At 39.8% G+C, this 8,501-nt stretch overlaps 1 pseudogene; it reads right to left on the reverse strand.

The window, feature by feature from the left end:
• Window positions 1–1,126: 1,126 nt before the first annotated feature.
• Window positions 1,127–1,413, reverse strand: LOC148120640 (small ribosomal subunit protein eS21 pseudogene; annotated as a pseudogene).
• Window positions 1,414–8,501: the final 7,088 nt, after the last annotated feature.

Raw genomic sequence — 8,501 nt, forward strand, 5'->3', positions numbered from 1 at the left:
GTCTCCAGAAAACAAGAAGCAGTCTAGAGAAAAGAATTCCTACATTCCCAAAAGATAGGATTATGGATGTTTGTCATCATTTAAGGAGGGTTGGTTACAAGTTGTTATTGGTCATGATCAGGAAACAAGCTAAACAAAAGTGTTAAATTTGAAGATCTCTTTCTAAAGAAAAAAGGGAGATATAATATAGAAATTATGAGATGAAAGAGTAATTATTGAATCACTAATCTGCAACTATTAATCTCAAAATATTTTACATGGGTATGGATTTCAGTTGATACAAATTTAAATTTTTATCTGTTATACTGTATGTGTGTTTCTACTGTTGTTTGTGGTATTGCAGTTCATTTAAAAATGTAAAGTATAATTAAGAAATACAGGTTAGTAGTTAGTCATCTGTAATAATCAAACTTGTAGTCATATTAGGTATGTTTGTGAGGTTAAACAATATATTTAGATAGATAGGTGGTCTTCAAATACTTCAAATACCTACAAAATATGACATTTAATATGTTTAATAACTTGAGACTTTTCATGACCATGAGACATATCTGCTTGTGGCATTACCAATTTATTTCAAAGAAGATGATGGCATCAAAGAAGTTCCATATGACATTTGCATTCTTTGTGGCAAAACTAGCACCTGGACAAAGAAACTGCCCTTGTCTCAATTCCTGGCAGTATACTGTCCAAAGTGGACCATTAGGATGCAAAAGAAAGCGGCTGCCAGACTTTGCCAAGACAAGGTAGGACAATTCTTTAAAATTCCCTGCTTCTCAGAAATGTCTGCCAGATATAGTAGGCCTATATGCCAAAGATGGATGCCCCAATGTTGCAGAGGAACTTTGGGTGACTATACAGGCAGCCAGATGTCCCTGTCATTAGGTAATATTACATCCTTCTGGGGATCTTTGATGGAGTTAAAGACTAAATAGTTAGACATAGTTTTCCTTAGTTATGATAAAAAGTAAATTAGGTATAAAACTTTAGACTCACAAATATGAGATCAATAATAGAGTATTTTCTCTAAATTTGCCAAATACAAATGGACTGAATATTGTAACTGTAGTTCTTTTTTTTTTTTACTTTTCCTCACTTTTATTTATGACATTCCCCCCCCCCCCAATCTCTTCTGGTCAAAAGTTCTTGGAGACAATTCCATCAGCTTTAGCCAATCGGAGAATAGAATCATCTGACTCGCCCATCCTGCGAATGGCCCCCGCAGATAGCGTAGGTTTTAAACTGGCCATTAAACCGACCTGTGACGCTGTCAACCTCGGCCACGTTCATCTGGATGGACGCGTGGTCCTTGGCACCAATGATGCGGTTGCTCGCGGAGCATTTCTGCGGCACGTACAGGTCCAAGAACTCGCCGGCATCGTTCTGCATGTCAAGGTCCTGCCTGCTCGCTAGGCCGCGGAAGTGCCTGTAACTGTAGTTCTTGTATATAATTTTACTATGTTAAAGTTAAAACCTTTTTTAATTAGACAAAAGGGGGAAACGCTGTGGAACAATCTTTTTGAACACCATGAATACTTGTTGCTCTCACTGGTTTAATAAAGGGCTTAAAAAACCAATAGCCAGGTGAGTAGAGATTAGGTGGGGCTTGCAGACAAAAAGAGCATGGGGATGAAAAAGGACTGAGTCACCAGCCAGATGCAGAGGAAGTAGGAGATGATCATGCCATGCTGAGAAAAGGTTCTGCCATGTGGTAGTGTAGAGATAAGAAACATGAATTAATTTAACTTGAAAGAGCCAGTTAGTAACAAGCCTAAGCTACCAGCTGAGCATTCATAAGTCTCTGTGTGGTTATCTAGGAGTGTGTTGGTGGGACAGAAAAGTCTGCCTGCACTAATGCTACCCCTTTATAGTCATACTCACTTCCCCTCTAGTCTCTAGCCCCTCATTTATTATTCTGTTAGCAGCTCTATACTTTTGTAATATTATTTTTTTTCAGACAGAATCATACAATATATGACCCTTTGAGACTGGCTTTCTTACTCACTAGAATGTCCTTTAGACACACATATTTTGTACCTATTAGTAACATGGTTTCCTTCCATTACTAAATAGCATTTGTCCTGGTTAGCTTTAACCGCCAACTTGATGCAATCTAGAATGATTTGGAAAAAAAAAAAAAACTCCATTGAGGAATTGCCTAGATCAGATTGGTTTGTAGGATATTTTGAATCACTAATTGATGTAGGAAGGCTAGTCCACTGTGGGTGGCACCATGCCCTGGGCAGGTCGTCCTGAACTTTATGAGAAAATTAGCTGCAAATAAACCTGCTGCCAGCCAACAAGCAGCATCTTCCTCAATTTCTGCCATATTTTGGTGCTATGTGGAAGAACATGGTGGCAGGTAATGCTGTGTGGAAGAACAAGCAGGCCTCTCTTCGAGCCTTGGCTTCTTTCACTGATGTGCTGTGATCTGCAGCTATAAGCTGAAACAAACCCTTTGGGCCCCTGACTTGCCTGTTGTCTTAGTCATTTGTTACAACAGCAGAAATAAAAACAAGATAGTGTTCCATGGTATGCATACACCACGGTTTCTTAGCCATCCTACTGTGGTAGAACATTGTGGGTATTTCTAGATTTTAATTATTACACATAAAACTTCTATGCAGAATCATATATAAGCTTTTATGCACACATGTTTCCATTTTTCTGGAGCAAAAACCCAAGGATGTATTCACTAGGTCATGTGAAAATGTATTCTTAATATGACAGTTCATATGCTCATGTCTCTCGCCCTCCAGTTCCTGTGTTGGAAAGAATCTTTTATGTGATGGAGTTAGAAGACGAGGTGTTTGAGAAGTGATTTGCTCATGAGGCAAAATGAAGGCAGCCTTCTAGAAAAGGCCTGGATACTTGTCTGGACTCTTACACCCTGTGAGGATACAGCAAGAAGGTGCCAAGTGGAAGCCATAAAATGGGCTCTCAGTAGATCCTCAAAGTACCAGCAACTGGATCTTACACTTTCTGGCCCTCAGAACTGTGGAAATTGAATTTCATCTGTTGAAACCACCCTGCTTGGGATATCTTGTCACTGCATACTGAAAAGACTAATTTTTTAAACCATTTCTTTATTTTTATTTTGTGTGCATTGGTGATTTGTCTGCATGCATGTCTATGTGAGGGGGTTGAATACCCTAGAACTGGAGTTACAGATAGTTGTAAACTGACAATGTGGGTGCTAGGAATTGAACCTGGGTATTTAGGAAGAGTTTTTGAGAAGTCACCCAGCTGTTATGCAGAGTGCTGGGAGATCTACACCCCCATTGGCAGTACAAGTCTAGTTTCCTAGTTTCCTAGCGTCTAGGCCAACATTTGTATTGTTTATTTTTTGGTTTTTACTAGAGCTGCGCTCATAGCTGGATGGTGATATGTAGTGAAGGCCTTAATGCCGCTCAAATTTGAACTGGTTTCATCAGTAACAGAACTAGTCAGATATTAGGGGGTGAAAGCTGAAAATTCAGAGAAGCAGAACAGTCAGTCACTAGTTTTTACCTCTATGAAATCTTTAGAACCCATGGGGCAAAATCCTGTCTCTATGTATCCTCAGACTGAATGGGGCATCCTGTCTCTACAAGTCCTCAGACTGAATGCCTTGAACTTCCGTCTCTTCCCACCTTACATTCCTCTCTCTGCCCAGCCATATCCCTTCCTGTCTCCACCTCCCTAGTGTTAGAATTAAAGGCATGTGATTCACAATTACTGGGATTAAAGGTGTGAGCCATCACCACCTGGTTCTGTTTCTCTTTGAGATTGGATCAATTTAGTGTAGCCTAAGGTGGCCTTGAACTCACAGGGATCTGTCTGCCTCTGTCCACAAGAGCTGGGATTAAAGGTGTGTGCCAGCACTTCCTTGTAGTAAGAGCTGCTGCCCGGCTCCTGGCCACCCGTCTAGCTTATCCCCCGAAATAACCACATGAAATTGTATTAATTAAAACACTGCCTGGCCCATTAGCTCTAGCCTCTTATTGGCTAACTCTCACATCTTGATCTAACCCATTTCTAATAATCTGTGGCTTACTGGGAAGGATTTTAACCTACATCCGTCTCAGGCCAGAGTTTCATGGCATCTGCCTGACTCTGCTCTTCTTCCCAGTATCCAGTTCTGTTTTTCCCACCTACCTAAGTTTTTGCCCTATCAAAAGGCCTAGGCAGTCTCTTTACTCAACACATACTACACCATTTCCCCTTTTTCTGTTTAAACAAAAAGGAAGGCTTTAACTTTAACATAGTAAAATTACATATAACAAAGCAGTTATCAAGCAAGAATTACAGTTTCAATATTTATATCTATTTTATCTTTTATTATAACTAAGGAAAACTGTAACTATCTATTTATCTATTTTTTAACTCCATCAAAGACTTCAGAAGGATATAATATTACCTAAGTAAACAAGAAATAAGCAACTTCCAAAACTCTAGAAATGACAGAGACATCTTGCTTCCTTGTACAGTCACCCAAAGTTTTTCTGTATGGTTGGGGCATCCATCTTTAGCCTACAGGCACATAGTATCCAGCAGACATTTCCATGAAGCAGGAAATTTTAAAGACAGTTTAGTCACTTTCTTCTGTGTCCTGTAGAATGTCTTGCAGATTCTTTTATGAAGTAGGAACCCCGAAAGACCATCTCACCTTTAGGCAAGTTTAGTAGTCCTCTCTCTGTGAGTTCTTTATGTCCAGTTTATGTAAAAGTCCAGGGATGAGCACTTTCTTGCCCAAATGGCTAAGGAGTCTCTTCAATGTCCATCTTTTCCTTAAAGTAGTCGGTGCTGCCAGGAACAGACGTGTCTCATTGCCATGAAAAACCCTAAGTTATTAAAACATTTAATGCTGTATTCTGTAGTCTTTGAAAATATGAAGAATACCTACCTGAAATAAAGCTATACACATCTAAAAAATCTAACATGACTACAAACTTGACTATTATTGATGATTATCCATTAACAACCTATATTTTTTGATTATACAATGCATTTTTAAATGAACTACACAATCACAATATCTTATCAAAAGCAGAAACATACATGTAACAAGATTGACCTTAACTTGTATTAATAAAGCAAAACTTATACCAATGCAAATTATTCACATCTATATAATACCCCCCAATAAATGTAAAAGAACATTTATAAACAATATTTGGGAATATGCAAAAGGGGGAGGTGCTTTGGGAGCTCCTTCTGCTCCTTCAGCCAATAGCCATTGAGATACCAGCCCACTGGGGCGTGGTCTCTTTCTCTTTAAAAAGCATCGGCAGCCCTCCACTCTCTCTCTTGCTCCAGCGACTAGACTCCTTTCCTGGCTGTTGTGTAGGATGGTGTTCTGTAAGTTTTTCCTCCTCAAATAAACAACCCTTTAAATCCAAACTGGTGTGGGATTGTTTCTGAAAAGGAAAAAAGAAAAGAATACCACCCTGGATGTTGGAATGTAAGGCATTAGAGTCAAGCCTTTACTGTAAAATAAGGGGGGGAGGCCTTTTGTCCTGTGACAGGATGTGAGTCAGGGTATTTACAGCCGGCCATCGGCCATCGGGTCTCCAGCTAGGAAAGCAGGAAGAGATAAGAAAAACAGGAAGCCCCTGGACAACCCCCTCCTTGGTATTTAGGTGAAAGGTCAAGAATTTGCCACTCAGCGCGCATTCTTAGCCTTATTTGAATTGACCAATGGAATGAATCCCCGTAACCACGCTTTTCGCTTCTGTACCCGCGCTTTTGCTCTCCTATAAGAACCCCTCACTCCAACCTGGGGGCGCGCAAGTCTTCCGAGAGACCTTGTCGCCCCAGGTACCTGTGTATTCGAATAAACCTCTTGCTGTTTGCATCCGTAAGTGTGGTTTCGTCTGATTCATGGGTCCGGGGCCTCTCTCGAAAGGAAGACATCCCTCAGGGGTCTTTCAGTTTCGTACTTTCTGGCCTCTATGACTAACTAGTGGCTTGCTCCACACTCTGATCTTCAGGCATGCTTTATATATTACAGCACAAACAAATCACCACATTTTAATTTCTCTCTTTAAGAGGTGGTGGAGGGAAATAGCTCACCATTCCTCTCCTTAAGTTTTGCTGTAAGACATTCCTTGGGGGAGTCTTTGTGTTTTTTGTGTAATTTTAATTGGATTGTTTAGTTCTCCATTGATAAGATCTGGTGGTTCTTCACCAGTTAGACATATTAGATATTTGAAACTCATTCCTCTTGATATATGCTTTCTTTTCTTCTTAAAGTCAAGGGCAAATGTTTTCAAGTTTTATGAAGTTTTATTTATCAATTTTTGTTTTATGGAACATGTGTTTGGCCTCAGGTATAGCCCTACATCCTGAATATTTTCTTTTCCTGTTTTTTAAAACAATACATCTGTAGCCTTACATCAGTCTGTGTACCAATTTTAGTTCTTTTTAAAAGGAATATATGTGTATATGTGTGTAATTTAGAGGTTGTTAATGATTAATCTCTTTTGTTATACCTATTTTCATCTATCGATCTGTCCATGTAATTTAGAGATTGCTATGACAAATCTTTTTCGATATATCTATTTTCTGTCTTTTGCTCTGCCTGTCTGTCTCTCTCTTTCTCTTGTGTATGTGCGTGTGTGTGTGTGTGTGTGTGTGTGTGTGTAGTATGTGTGTGTGTGTGTGTGTGTGTGTGTGTGTAGTATGCATGTGTGTTCTGTCTCTGTCTGTCTGTCTCGTGTGTAGTAAGGAGGCCGCTAGTTAGTTCCCAGCCTCTTTGCCCCGAAATAATCACACAGAAACTGTATTAATTTAATTACTGCTTGGCCCATTAGCTCTCACTTCTTATTGGCTAACTCTTACATATGAATCTAACCCATTTCTATTTATCGGTGTATCACCACATGGCTGTGGCTTACCAGCTAAAGTTCTGGCTTCTGTCTGTAGCGGGTTACATGGCTTCTCTCTTACTCCACCCTTCTTTCTCCCAGCATTAGGTTTAGTTTTCCCCGCCTAGCTCTGTTCCCCTATAGCTTTGCTATAGGCCCCAAACAGTTCCTTTGTTAACCAATGATATTCACAGCATACAGAGGGGAACTCCACATCACCTCTCCTTTTCTGTTTAAATAAGAAAGAAGGTTTTAATTTTAACATAGTAAAATTACATGGAACAAAACAGTTGTAAAACTATAAAAATAACTATTCTTGAACTCCATCAAAGACTCCAGAAGGATATAATATTACCGGAGTAAACAGGAAGTGCATTGTAAGCAACTTTCAAAATTCTAAAATTGACAGAGACATCTTGCCACCTGGATGGTCACCCAAAGTTTTTCTGTACCCTTGGGGCATCCATCTTCAGCCTACAGGCCCATAGTAATAGGCAAGTTCAGCAGTCATTTCTCTGCGGGTTCTGCATGTCCAGTTCATCAAGCAGTCCAAGCAAGAGCAGTTTCTTGCTCAAATGGCTAACCAACTCCATGAGGAGCCTCTTCGATACCCATCATTTTTTTGAAGTAGACTGGTGCTGCCAGGAGCATATGTGTCTCATTGTCATGAAAAGTCCTAAGTTCTTAAACATTTTAAATGTCATTTTGTAGTCTTTGAACGGTTTGAAGAAGTTTGCCTATCTATCTGAAATACATCTCTGTACATCTAGAAAACCTAACTATCATGATTATAAGCTTGACTATTATAGATGACTATCTATTACATTACATTTTAAAATGAGCTGTACAAACCCAATACCGTAATCAAGAGCACAAATATATGTACGCAGTATAACAAAATTGACCTTAAATTTGTATCAATAAACCAAAATCCATACCCACACAAATCTCTATAACATATGTGTTTTGTGTGGTATGTGTATGCCCAAACATTTGTGCAGGTAAACACAGGTCTCCTCCTCCCCTATCATTCTGCTTTATTGCCTTGAGACAGGGTCCTTCACTGTGTTTGCGCTAGACTGATGGCCAGCAAGCCCAGCAATCTTCCTGCTTTCTCTGCCTGCCACACTGCTGGAGTCACAGGCAGGAACAACCTTGCTTGGCCTTTTCCTATAAGTTCTAAGGATCTACCAGCAAGGGCTCCTCCCTGCTGCTGCCTCCCAGCCCCAACCATGATGCTTTGGTCAGTAAGCCTTCACCCTAACTAGGTAGATGGCATGTATGTATTTCATTATGCCTTTTCTCTTAGTTTAGTTCCCTTGACTTGTATGTAAGTTAGACCAGTATTGGGAATGTGGACAGAAACTGCTGCTAATTAAGGTGCAATTGGAATTTTTATTGTTTCAAATCTTCCAACCTATGAATGTGATGAGTATTTTCACTGGTTAAGATCATCTCTGGAGGCTGAGGACCAAACATGTAGAAAACACTATGATCCTATCATCAGTCTCACACACATCATACATGTACACGTTTGATAGCCTTTCAGGTAAGCATTGTTTATGATTGTCCATGGTATCACATTTTAACTGGGGTATTTCTGTTTTCATTTCTGGGGTATAGAAATGCAATCCCGTAGCACTCCATAGCTGA

This window comes from Myodes glareolus, chromosome 10 (genome assembly GCF_982192425.1).
Source record: "Myodes glareolus chromosome 10, mMyoGla1.1, whole genome shotgun sequence".
NCBI lineage: Eukaryota > Metazoa > Chordata > Mammalia > Rodentia > Cricetidae > Myodes > Myodes glareolus.